This window comes from Monodon monoceros, unplaced genomic scaffold (genome assembly GCF_005190385.1).
Source record: "Monodon monoceros isolate NGI ecotype Baffin Bay Population unplaced genomic scaffold, NGI_Narwhal_1 Super_Scaffold_12, whole genome shotgun sequence".
Lineage (NCBI taxonomy): Eukaryota > Metazoa > Chordata > Mammalia > Artiodactyla > Monodontidae > Monodon > Monodon monoceros.
Genome location: NW_021703768.1, coordinates 153,423,585 through 153,436,219, shown reverse-complemented (window position 1 = coordinate 153,436,219; position 12,635 = coordinate 153,423,585).

Here is a 12,635-nt window from a genome sequence, read left to right as displayed (position 1 = left end):
GAAAACACAGGCAGAACACTCTGACATAATATGCAGCAAGATCCTTTTTGACCCACCTCCTAGAGTAATGGAAATAAAAAGAAAAATAAACAAATGGGACCTAATGAGACTTAAAAGCTTTTGTGCAGCAAAGGAAACCATAAACAAGACCAAAAGACAAGCCTCAGAATGAGAGAAAATATTTGCAAATGAAGCAACTGACAAAGGATTAATCTCCATAATTTACAAGCAGCTCATGCAGCTCAATAACAAAAAAACAAAAAACCCAATCTAAAAATGGGCAGAAGACCTAAATAGACATTTCTCCAAAGAAGATATACAGATTGCCAACAAACACATGAAAGAATGCTCAACATCATTAATCATTAGAGAAATGCAAATCAAAACTACAATGAGATGTCATCTCACACCGGTCAGAATGGCCATCATCAAAAAATCTAGAAACAATAAATGCTGGAGAGGGTGTGGAGAAAAGGGAACACTCTTGCACTGCTTGTGGGAATGTGAATTGGTACAGCCACTGTGGAGAACAGTATGGAGGTTCCTTAAAAAACTACAAATAGAACTACCATATGACCCAGCAATACCACTACTGGGCATATACCCTGAGAAAACCATAATTCAAAAAGAGTCATGTACCAAAATGTTCATTGAAGCTCTATTTACAATAGCCCAGAGATGGAAACAACCTAAGTGTCCATCATCGGATGAATGGATAAAGAAGATGTGGCACATATATACAATGGAATATTACTCAGCCATAAAAAGAAATGAAATTGAGCTATTTGTAATGAGGTGGATGGACCTAGAGTCTGTCATACAGAGTGAAGTAAGTCAGAAAGAGAAAGACAAATACTGTATGCTAACACATATATATGGAATCTAAGGGAAAAAAAAAAGAAGGTCATGAAGAACGTAGGGGTAAGACAGGAATAAAGACACAAACCTACTAGAGAATGGACTTGAGGATATGGGGAGGGGGAAGGGTAAGCTGTGACAAAGTGAGAGAGTGGCATGGACGTATATACACTACCAAATGTAAAATAGCTAGTGGGAAGCAGCCTCATAGCACAGGGAGATCAGCTCAGTGCTTTGTGACCACCTAGAGGGGTGGGATAGGGAAGGTGGGAGGGAGGGAGACGCCAGAGGGAAGAGATATGGGAACATATGTATATGTATAACTGATTCACTTTGTTATAAAGCAGAAACTAACACACCATTGTAAAGCAATTATACTCCAATAAAGATGTTAAAAAAAATACATGAAAACTTCCCTTATCTGAAAAAAAGGCTTGAATTTTTTGATTGAAAATGCCAAGCTAAGTACCAAGCAGAGTTAACTTTTAAAGTCATAAGTATAGACATTTCCTGTAAAATTTTTGAACTATGATTGTCAAAAGAAAATCTTAGGAGTTTCCAGGAAGAAAGAACAGGATACTTGCCAAAGACAATCACACACTTCCAACATATTTCTCATAAAGTCCACCATAAATATGCCCTTTCTGAGGAAATAACTGAAGAATAGTCTCATGAACATGAAAATTAAATCAGAACAATCACCTCAAGATAGGAGAAGACAAACAATACAAGAAATACCAGTGAATGATAAATCTAATTAAAAATATAACCTCTTTATGAAATAACTTTACCAAACTGCCCATTAGGAACTGGGTGCTATCTGACCCACCAAATCATAAAATTGGGTGTTCCCAGAAGCATTCCATTATAACATGGAAGTGGTACATGCTAGACAGTCTGAGTGGCTCCAGAAGGCCCAAATAAACTACCTATGGGTCACATCCCACAGGACCTGCCCCTACTGCTTTGCTGCCATGCCTGCAGCTATTCCATGATCTCGTGGGGACTCCCTGTGACCAGAAAATGAAAAGGAAAAAAGCACAATATGCCAGCACCAGCCTGAAGTGGACAGCCACTCAGGGAAAACCCTGAAAGACAGTAGGGAGGGGAGATCTTCCCAAAGGCAGAATTTCAGACAAGGCATCTGGTGGTCCATGTTGTATGGAAGGAAAGATGGCCTAAGATATGGGTCTACAGTGGCTCATGGGAAGTGGCTAACAGATTGGCCAGCTGGTCAGGAACTTGGAATGAAGCAGACTACCTAGAAGACGGCACCCATCCCCTGAAGAGAATGTTCTCATACCCCTTCTATGGATGTCATTCAGCCTCTTCCCCAGCCGCCCAGTGCTTGTTCATTAGGTCTAGGTACAAAGTGGCCATAGAAGCTCTTGTGTAGACTTTCCTTCATAGAGACTGCTCTGGCCACAGCCACTGCTGAGTGCCTACCCTGCCAAAGGCAGATGCAATGATGGCACCACTTCCCAGGGAGACCACTCAGCCCACTCCAGGTGATTACACTGGGCACTTCTATCATGGAGGGGACAGCGATTTGTCCTAACAGAGACAGACACATATTTGGGGTATAAATTTGCCTTCCCTGACCACAATATTCTTGGAGGCTGCCATAATCATGACACCAAAACTAGACAAACAAGGATGTTTTTTAAAAGGAAGAAAGGTGGACAGAGGGAAGAAAAGAAAGAGAAAAAGGAAGGAGGGAAGGAAGGAAGAAAGGGAAAAGAGGGAAAAAAATCTCCTTACAAACCAAATGCAAAATTTCTAAATAAAATATTAGTAAATAGAATCCAGCATTCTATTAAAAGAATAATAGTAATAACCAAGTGGAACTTATTTCAAGACTATAAGGATGGGGCTTCCCCAGTGATGCAGTGGTTAAGAATCCACCTGCCAATGCAGGGGACATGGGTTCAAGCCCTGGTCTGGGAAGATCCCACATGCCGTGGATCAACTAAGCCCGTGCGCCACAACTACTGAGCCCGCATGCCACAACCACTGAAGCTTGAACGCCTAGAGCCTGTGCTCCACAACAAGAGAAGCCACCACAATGAGAAGCCCGCGCACCGCAATGAAGAGTAGCCCCCACTCGCCTCAAGTAGAGAAAGCCCGTGCACAGCAACAAAGACCCAACGCAGCCAAAAATAAATAATTTTTTTTAAAAAAGAAATATAAGAATGGTTCAAGAGTAAAAAATCTCTTCTTACCACATTAACAGATCAGTGAGAGAAATTTCATTACTATATTGATAAACACAGGTTTCTCCTACTCTCCAAAAGTAGAGCGTTCCTATGAAACCTTTCGTAAAACAAAAAAAGGGAGCAATAAAGCTAGGAAGCGATTACCTTAGGATACATCTTGCTAAAGCATGCACAGAATAAATCAAGATAAAGCACAGATGCTCACAGACATGGTTCACAGCTTCAGCAGCTCCATGCTGAGGTGCTGAGTATCTTTCCCAGGGAGGGAGCTTGGTGGGGCCGCTTTAATGCTCAGGGAAGTGGCTGCCTCTATACCAGCTCGTCTGGCTGCAAAACAAATGCTGAATGCTATTTCTGCTTCTTGCCTGTTTTGTAAAAGCAAAAATCCTCTTCAGATTTCTTTCAGTTCAAAGCAAAAACAGGTCTTTGTAATGCAAGTCTTTGTAAAACTGAAGTGGCGTAAAGTGGAGGATACCTGTGTCTATAAGGCATTTTATACTGGTTGATCCCATTCCTGATTTTATTTTAAAGTTGAAGAATAGAAATAAGATTGTTTAACTTCATAAAATTAAAAGATGTCTCCCCACAAACCTATAGCAAGAAACAAATGCCATAGCCTGAAGTATTCAATCAGCAAAAGACAAAGATATAAATGTTGGAAAAGAAAAAAAAACTGACAATATTTTGCAAAAGATGTGATTGTCTGCCTAGAAAGTTCAGGAGAATCAATTGGTAAGTGAAGAATTAATAAAAGAATAAAATAGAGAGCTATAATCTCAACATACAAAATATCAATATTTTGCATTTCAAGTTAAGTGGAAGAAAGATGGACTTTTGAATAAATGTGTTTGAATAAATGGCTAACATTTGGGGGAGAAGTTTATATCTTGTATCATATCAGACACAAAAATAAATTCCAGACAGATCAATATATAGATACAAAGAATAAAACTATAATAGTACTAAAGCAAAATATAGGAGTGTTTAGAATCTTGAGATGGTGGGGCAGGGAGATGGATTTTAAGAAAACCCCAAAGACATAAAATAAAAGAATAATATAAGTTCCAGAAACAGAAATCCAAGAAAACTAAGCAGGCAGGATTATCAAAGATATAATCTGAAACCATTCCCAGAAAAGCAGGATACGAGTTTCCAGATTAAAAGTGTCCACTAGATGGAAGAAAGGCCTTTCAAACCATAATTCAAAATCCACTGGGGATGAAATATACAACATGATGACTATAGTTTACACTGCTGTATAGTCTATTTGAAAGCGGATAAGAGAGTAGATCCTAAAGTTTCTATCACAAGAAAAAATTTTTTTTTCTCTTTTTTTCTTCTATCTATATGAGATGATGGATGTTAAGTAAACTTATTATTTTGCAATATATGTTAAGTCAAGTTATCACACTGTATACCTTAAACGTATACAATGCAGTATGTCAATTATACCTCAATAAAACTGAAATTAAAAAAATAAAATAAAATTGGAATTTTAAAGATAAAGAAAAAATCCAGAGGCCACAATGGCCCTGCTTCCTGCCAACTTGGCAAACCAAAGCTGCAGACTTGCTCCCAAGAATGGAGAAGGAAGCATGAATACCAGGAACTAACCATCCCCCTTCCCCAAAAACATCTCTGAGAAAGCTCTGAAAAGACAAAAACTTAAGTAAAGCCAGAAGCTGCAGTGAGAAGGCAGGTTGAAGAGAGCTTTTTACTTCATCCCCCAGCCCCCAACCCACCCATTTCCTTGGGACACCATGTCCTCCCTAGAAACCCGTGGTAACTGCCTGGACCATGGGTGCTGCAGATCATGAGGTGGTGTCAGGGCAGTGTAAAACTCTGCTGAGATAAAAGCTGATGGAGAAATACTATTCCACCATAAAAAGGAATGAAAATTTTCCAGCAGTATTGAAACATTATTGATATATAACATTGTATTAGTTTAAGGTGTATAACATAATGGCTTGAAATACGTATGTATCGCAAAATGATTGCCACAATCAATTTAGTTAAATTTTGACATGGATGGATCTTGAAAACATGCTTAGTGAAATACACCAGACACAGAAGAACAAGTATTACCTGATTCCACTTATATCAGGTACCAAGTGGAATAGAGGTTATCAGCAGCTGTCGGGAGGGGAAAAGGGAAGCTAGTGTTTAATGGGTACAGAGTTTATGCTGGCGATGATGAAAAAATTTGTGGTATAGATACTGGTGCTGGATATACAACATTGTGAATGTATTTAATTATTTAAGGCCACTGACTTCTATGCTTACAAATGGTTAAAATGATAACTGTTATCACATTATAAAATATTGTGTATATTTTATCACAATAAGAAACATATTGCTAGGAAAAAAAGTTGATGAAGAGAGGTGTAGGCTCACAGGGCATCACTCCTCCACTTTTCCACTCCAGTCCCCATGGCTAGAGGATTACAACCTATAGAAACTGCCTCTTCTTGGTGCTGCCTTTAAACATGGGGATTCGAAGGTAAATTTCAGAGCTGAGGAGATGCCCGGTGGTGGCAGCAAACAAGGAGTGATCAGTGGTGGTTCTGTGGTATCTCAGAGTCCATCTTGGGGCCCATCCCCTTTCACTCCTTAATCACCAGTCTAGAACCTCACCTTCAGACAGCACTTCCTCAATCTCATGGCCAGCTTAAATGTCCGATAACCTCAAAATAGCTAGACATGCAAGGAGTACAATCAGCTCAAAAGGCACCAACATGTACTAGAGAGAGAGAGAGAGAGACGGATAACATATATCGTCTGAAGCAAAAGTGTTAGAGAGGACAAACAGAGACTTTAAATAAGCTTAAGGAAACTTCAGGGGACTATATTAGCAACAGGAAATGAGAACAAAAAGTACTATAAAAATAAGTGGAAAATTAGGCATCAAAAATGTAATAGTAGAAATCAAGATCACAATAGATGGTGTAAATAATACAAGAGGTAGTACTGAAAAGAGAATTGGTCATTTGGAATATCAGATGAAGGAGTTCTCCCAGAAGGAAACTGGAAAGGGTAATGGGTTAGAAAATATTAAAAGGGACAGAAAGAGATTTAGAGGATAGAGGTAGAAATGTCAATATTTAGATGATAACAGACCCACAAAAGAAAGATAAGAAGGAATCAGAAGAAATTCCTGAAAAAAAAAATGGATATAAATTTCCCAGAATCAAAGCAAGATGGAAGTTCTTGAATTGAAAAAGTCACAGGGTGACACAGAGGAGATGTAAGGAAAAACACCATGCTAGATACAGTATAATGACATTTAAGCAGATCAAAGACATTGAGAATATTTGAAAACTTCTAAACAAAAGAACAGTTCACCTACTACTGAATAAGAACCTGATTGACATCAGACTTTTCAGTAGAACACTGAATGATACAAAATGAGCAAGTCAAATTTTTCAAAGTAAAAGAAACTTGAACCTAGCCAAATATCCAGGCAAATTTTACTCCAATACGAGAGAGTAATAAAAAAAGAAATCATTTCAGGCAAAGGTCCTCAGAGGTTTTCTCACACAATGATTCTCATCTGAAACAAAATTCTGATTTCCTAAATATGACTCAAAATCCAAAACCAATAAGGACAAGACGTATATATTTGATTACATTAAAGTATTAATTGCATGGCAAAAACCACCACAAAGTGAAAAGATAAATGAGAAAAAAAATTGAAACTTATAATACAAGGGATTATTATGGTTAATATATGAGGATCTTCTAAATGTTGAAAAGAAAAAAAATCAACAACCCAATAGAGAAATGGACAAAAGAAATGAAGAGACAGATCACAGAAAAAGAAATGGAAATGCCATTCAAATCTATGAAAAAGACTCAACTTAGCTTATAATAAGAGGAGTGCAAGTTAAAACTACATTGAGATATAATTTCTCATCCATCACGGTAACAAAAATCTAAAAACTTAACCATACACCCTATTGGCAAGGTTTTGGGGAAACTGTCACTCTCATATACTTTGGGTAGGAAGCCCACATTTTATAACCCTGTGGAGCAGAAATTGACAATATCTAGCAAAATTACATATACATTTACCCTAATAGAAAAAAATATATCCACACAGGCATATTTGGCCCAAAACTTAGAATCTTGAGTTATGGAAAGCCACAACTGGAAGAATTTTTAAGAGAAATAATAAGTCAATAATGCTAACATACATTCTCAGAAACTGAGAGAATGGTAGGAAGTAATAGAATCAATAATTTTAACACACCTCTCTCGGAAACCAATAAACCCAGCAGATAAAAAAAATAAGCAGAGATGTGAAAGACCTGCACAATGCTTTTTAAATGTATATGTGTGTATGTGTCTATAGCCACAATAAACAGAATCTTATAATTTTCAAGCACATTCAGAACATTTATAAGAAGTAAACATATGATTGCACCGTAAAGGACACTTTAATAATTCCAAAAACTCAATATCATACCAACTGTGTTCTCCAGCCCTAATGGAAATGGAAAGAAAGAAAGAGAGAGAAGGAAGGAAGAGAGGGAAGGAGGAGGAAGGGAGCTGGGAGGGAAAAAAGAAAAGGAAAAACAAAGAAAGAAAGTAAATAATGTATTACTAAATAACTCTTAGCAGAAAGCCAACTAAGAAATATTTAAAACTGAACCATATGGGGCTTCCCTGGTGGCACAGTGGTTGAGAGTCTGCCTGCCGATGCAGGGGACACGGGTTCGTGACCCGGTCCGGGAAGATCCCACATGCTGCAGAGCGGCTGGGCCCGTGAGCCATGGCCGCTGAGCCTGCGCGTCCGGAGCCTGTGCTCTGCAACGGGAGAGGCCACAACAGTGAGAGGCCCATGTACCGCAAAAAAAAAAAAAAAAAAAAAAACTGAACCATGGAGATGTTAAAATTTGTGGGACTCAACTAACACAGTACTTGAAGGAAAATATATATCTCTAGATACATTTATTGTGAAACAAGTAATGTTAAAAATAAATGAGATGAGCATTCAACTCAAAAAGTTGGAAAAAGAACAATAGACCAAATCCAAAGAAATGAGAGGGGGAATACAATAGAGATAATTGTAGATTAAAAGATAATAGGAAAGATTAGTAAAGGAACAGATATTTATAACTTATAAAATGCTAATAATTTTTAAACCTAAACAAAATGGATAAATCCAGAGACAAAATTTAAGATACCAAAACTGCACAAGAGGAAAGATAATTTGAATAAATTGGTAATTATTTTTTAATTAAAATGGTCATCAAAGACCTCCTCCAACTCAAGACTAGACCAAAAAAAAACCACCTATTTTATAAGTGAGTCCTTCCAAATTTGCAAGACAGAACTGGTTCTTCTCTTTATACTCGTTGTTCTAGAACTGCATTTCTAATACAGTAGCCACTAGCCACTTGCGGTTATGGGCCCTTGAAATGTGGCTAGTATGACTGGGGAACTGAATCTTTTAGTTTTATTTCACTTTAATTAATTTTAAGTTCAAACTAAACAACTGATACTCAATTCCATTATCAGAAGACTTTTTTTAATGTTGTTAAGTTCAACATTTATTAAACTTATTCAGTTGTGGAGTCTTTTTTATTTTTTTTTAATTTATATGAAGTTAATTAAAATTTACTGCTTTTGGTGTACAGTTCTGTGAGTTTTGATACATGCACAGAGCAGTATAACCAACACCACAATTCTGACACAAAACAGTTCTCTTGCCCCAAAACTGTCCCTCATACATCTCCTTTTTAGTTAAACCCTTCCTCCACTCCTCACCTCTGGCAACCACTAATCTGTTCTCTGTTCTCATAGTTTTGCCTTTTCCAGAATGTCCTGTAAGTGGAATAATAAGCATGTAACCTATGGATGTACCTATTAGAAAGATTTTACAGACATTTGAAATAACTCAGGTATGTGGATCTACTTTTTCAATTATAAATTTTGAAATCTAAATACAGATCATATATTTCTTATAAAAATATACAAATTAATTACATTTGTTCACACTAGCTTAAACCAACACAAAATTAATGTAAATAAGATATCACACACAATGGCAAAGATATATGTGGTTATAAAAATTATTTATAAATTAACCAAGTGGTACAAGTATGTACAAGACCACTATGAAGGAAATTTAAACACTCTTTTAAAAGACATAAAAGATCATCTGAAGAAGTGAAGAAACACACCAACATCTCCTTCATATTAATCTATAAATTTAATGCAATTCCATTATAATTTCAGTCGAATTTAATGCAGAACTTAAACTTACTCTGAAATATTTTGATACTAGTAATGGCAGTTTATTCAAACAAATCTTCCCACCAGGAAAAATTATGATGCAACTTCAAATGTTTCTTAAATCTTCATTAAAACAATTAAGAGATTCTGATTCCAAGTAAGATAGAGTCAGCACAGCCCTCTCTGTCTCTCCCACTGAATGAAGCTAAAAACTCTGGATAAAATCTGTGGGGCGGCTCTCTGAGGGTCTGAAAAATAAGTGGTGATGGACAGATTGAAGAATCCAGAACTCAAATACAAATGATCTGGGGTACAAATGATTGCCTGGGGTTCTTGGCCTCCATAGCTCCTGGTCTGGATTCAAAGGCAGCACAAATCCTGGAACTGGATACTGGGCACCAACAGAAATTGCTCCAAGAGAAGCCCTCCCTTTCTTGTCTGAGGAGCAGGAAGGGAATCCCTAATGGAGAGAGAGAATGGAGAGTATGCCCAGGTTGGTTGGTTGGTTTTCTATCATGGCCCTGGCCCCAAGTGATTTCAGTCTTGAAGCTGCAGCCCTGTGCTTTTTTATTCCTCTCTCTCCTTCCACCACTTAACCATGAAGGCAGACTTCTTCACAGAAAGTGTGCAGAGAAGGAAGACTGCAGTCCTGGTATTCTAGCCAGAGGACAAGGAAGGGGCTCCGAGGAGTGAGAGAGTGTAGAGGAGATTGTGAATAAGGGTCCCCTAAAGTGGTATATGAACTCCTAGGCTCACCCCCCAAGGTGCACATGCGTGGATCTGACCCCAAACAGGATACCAAAGGCTTTGAGAACTGAATTACAAGTTAGGTCAGTGACCAGGGCTCAAGTCAGCTATGAAAACTGAACAGATATCAGAACCCACAGAGGGCAGGTCGGAACTTGTAGTCTAAACCTAACCAAGTGAACTGCTTGCTAAGAAAAAAAAAAGTCTCCACAAGATTTAAATAATACTCAGAGTCTCATAAGATATTATACTCAAAATACCCAGGATACAATCTAAAATTCTTTAATATGCAAAGAACCAGCAAATTGTGATCAATTTTCCCAAAAAAAGGGCAATTAACACACCAATTCATGATGACCCAGGTGTTGGAATTATCAGATCTTAAAACAGTTATTATAACCAGGTTCCAAGATGTAAGGGCAAGCACTCTTGAAACAAATAGAAGGCAGACTATCTCAGCAGATAAACAGAAGCTTAAAGAAAAGAAGCCAAGTAAAATTTTTATAACGAAAAACTATAATCACTGAAATGAAAATTTACTGGATGAGCTCAAGAGCAGACTGTAGAAGAAAGTGGAAAGAATCAGTGAACTTAACGACAGACCAATAGATGTTACCCAATCTGAAGAGCAGAAAGTAAAAAAGATTGATATAAATGAACAGAGCCTCAGGGACCTGTGAGACAATAAGACAATACCTAATGGTCTAAAATCCATGTCATTGGAATTACAGGAGAGGCAAAAAGATGAACTGCTGAAAAAATATTTGAATAAATAATGATTGAAATTTTCCCAAATTTGGTGAAAGACCTAAATCTACAGATTCAGGAACCTCAGTGAACACCCAAGCTGGATAAACCCAAAGAAATCCATGCTCAGAAATATAATAATCAAACTGCTAAAAATAAAAGACAAAAAATTTTAAAGCAGCCATAAAAAAGACACACAATGTAAAGGGAAACAATTATCCAAATGACTGGAATTTCTCATAGCAGGTTTATTTGCAAAAACTGGAAATAATCCAAGTGTCCATCAACAGGGTAAATAGGTAAATTTTGGTGTATTCATACAATGGAAAACTGCTCAGCAATAATAAGGAAGGAACTGTTGATGCACACAACAACAAAGATAAATTTCAGAATAATTATGCCGAGTGAAAAAAGCCAGATATAAAAGTGTACATAATGCATGATTCCATTTATATAAAACTCTAGAAAATGTAAACTACCTATAGTGACAAAAAGCCAGGGCTGGGAGGATTATGCAGGAATGACTGGAGAAAGGGATTATAATGAGGCATGGGGAAAATATGGGGGGGGGTGATGTTCATTATCTTGATCATGGTGATAGTATCAAAGGTATTTGCATTATGTCAAAATTTATATTGTACAATTTAAACATATATAGTTTATTGTATGTCAAGTACACCTCAATAAAGCTGTTTTTTAAAGTAATTACTAATTCATTCATATGGATGAATCTCAAAAATATTATGCTGAGTGAAAGAAGCCACACATAAAAGAATACATGCTGTATGATTCAAATGGAAATTGTAAATGACATAACATTCTAGAACGGGAAAAACCTATCTATAGGACCTCCCTGGGGGTGCAGTGGTTAAGAATCTGCCTGCCAATGCAGGGGACACAGGTTCGATCCCTGGTTCAAGAAGATCGCCACTGCAATGAGAAGTTTGCAAACTGCAACTAAGAGTAGCCCCCATTCACTGCAACTAGAGAAAGCCTGCACAGAGCAACGAAGACCCAACACAGCCAAAAAACAAAAACTGATCTATACTAATAAGAAGGAGGAGGAGAGAATGGTTGCCTGCCCCTGGAGTGTGGGGACAGAGATTGACCAGAAAGGGGCATGAAGGTGATGATAATGTTCTTGATACAGGTTTAGGTTACATGAGTATATTCATTTGTCAAAACTTACAGAATGGAAAATCTAGATTGGTGCAATTCACTGTATGCTAAAGTGTTTACGAATTAAGTGTCCTGATATCAAAAACTTACTTTAAAATATACTTTTTAAAAAGAGATGAATTGATGGATGAATACGGGGAAATAAGGATAAATGGATCAACATGTGATAAAGCGATATAGCAAAATGTAAATTCTAGAATCTAGGTGGTTTGAGGGTGTTGATACTATAATTCTTTCAACTTTTCTGTACATTTGAAATTTTTCATAATAAAATGTTGGGAGGAAACACCAAAAACAAAACTATTTGTGTATCTCAGTCTATACATATATAAGTAAATGCTAAGGAAACAGTCTATATGGACACCCAGAAAGCTTTTAAGAGTGGTTATTGCTGGAGAAGGGAAGGATGGGGGAGACAAAAAGCGGAACTTTTGCTTTTTCGTGTTCTGATTTTTTACAGTGAACATATAGACATGTAACCATGTGTAATTTTTTTAAGAAAAAAATCACCATGTGAGCTTCCCATAAACTCACATTGCAGGTATCATTCTGGCACAGAAGAGCAAATCTAGGGCTAGATGGATGTAGTGGTCCATGCAAGGTTCCCAGAGAGACTGGAGATCAGGAACGAGAACCGGGTCCTGTGATCCT